Source organism: Solanum tuberosum, unplaced genomic scaffold (genome assembly GCF_000226075.1).
Source record: "Solanum tuberosum cultivar DM 1-3 516 R44 unplaced genomic scaffold, SolTub_3.0 scf00103, whole genome shotgun sequence".
Lineage (NCBI taxonomy): Eukaryota > Viridiplantae > Streptophyta > Magnoliopsida > Solanales > Solanaceae > Solanum > Solanum tuberosum.
Genome location: NW_006239027.1, coordinates 1,149,928 through 1,151,941, shown reverse-complemented (window position 1 = coordinate 1,151,941; position 2,014 = coordinate 1,149,928).

Sequence of the window (2,014 nt, the reverse complement as noted above, 5' to 3'; positions counted from 1 at the left end):
AATTTATTTGTTAATTTTCATATTAAAGTAGGTATACCAAGTTATCAACTTTTTGAATCAAATGCTATGATTCTAACTCTTATCTTTAAAGTTTATCAACTTATTACTTATAAAATTGTGTTAATAATTCATATAATAATTGTCTCAACAAAAGGATGTTTTTCAATGTTGAATTGATAAAATCTTACTTAAAACTAATAATTAAAAAAAAAGTGTTTGAAAAATCATTTATATAAAAGATATTAAGTAGTAATTTATATCTAGAAATTTAGAAAAATAAATAGATATAGATAAAATTTATATAGATTTTAGGCCTCTAATAAAAATTTTGCTTTAGGTCACAAATTATGTTGAGCCGCCCCTGGACCTATCAAATTGGTAAAAATCAATAACAATAAAATCACATCCAATAAAACAATTGGAGAAACTTCAAAATGAACACAAGGCCTAACTTGATTAAAATTTTAAAAGCATCAAATCTAAAAATAAAAAAAGGTTACAAATTCAAGAATTGACAAAATAAATGCAACAACACTACAAAATTAATAATTCATAATTATAAAACCTAAAAGATAATCAATATATATCAACCATTCAAAGAAATCAAGAAAGAAAAACATACGTACTTTTGAGAAATCAAAAAATAAAATCATTGAAAAATTATACAAAAAAAAATCAAAAGTTACATACAAGAGAATAAATAAATAATTAAATAAAGAGGAAAAGGAGAGAAAAAAAACTTGTGAATACCTATGTAGAAAATGTGTTAAAATTGCAGAAGCAAAAAAAAAAATAAAAAAAAAATGAAGAATATGTGATGAATTTATAATAACGGATTGACGAAGAGAAAAAAATATTAAGAGGTAATTACTGGGAATATTTTCTCCAAAAAGTGAAAATTGTAAATCGTCAAATACTTCTTATATTTATATTGTCAAAAAAAAATTGAAATAATATAAAGTAGGCGTTTGGACATGAATTAGTTGATATTTAGAAAAAGTATGTATTTGAAGTTAAATTGAAAAAGAGTAATATAAGTTGTATTCGGACATAAATTGAGAAAAGGTTTTTTTAAAGTCGTACTTGTGTTAGGACATAGAAAAACCTAGTTGAAGTTGCATGAGTAATTTTTTTTTTTTAAAAAAAATTGGTAGTATTTAACTTCAAATACTATTATATCTTTTTTCAAATATTTACTCACAAAATTTCAACTATATTTTCTTTTTTAAAATTATGTATAGACACAAATACGACTTTAGAGTACCTTTTTTCAGTTTTAACTCTAAATACTATTTTTATATCAAAATTTTAATTATGTTTTTATATTTGAATACAACTTCAAATACTCTTATTCAATTTAACTTCAAATATATACTATTTTTCAAATATCAACTAATTCATGTCCAAACGTCTACTTTATATTATTTCAATTTTGTTTTATACCAAATATATATATACAAGGAATATATTTAATGATTTATAATTTTCACTTTGACACATAAAATCTTAATTGGAATTGAAAAAAGCTTCTCAGTAATTATCCCCTTAATATTTTTTTCTTCGTCAATCCACCACTATAAATTCATCACATATATATTTTTTATTTTTGCAAATTCAATACTTTTTCTTCATAGGTATTCACAAGTTTTTTTCTTTTTTGCCTCCTTTTTTTTCTCGTATATAGTAACGTTTTGATGTTTTCTTGTATGAATTTTTAATGATTTTTTTTTGTTTTCTCAAAAGTTTTGTATGCACAGAAGCTTTTTCAAAATTTTGAGTAAAAATTATTTGTTCAGACTATCAATTGAGACAAGATATATTTCAAGTAATTAAAAAAGTTATCGATAAATTTAAGAATTATCAATGCGCTTCGTCTTATAATAACTAGACTATAATCTATAATTAAAAAATGAAAATAAATGGTCAGAGGAATAGAAAAATTATATTATGTATGTTTTAATTGAATGTTACCCAATTTGTTGAAACCCTAATCATGATTTAGGCACAATTTTGA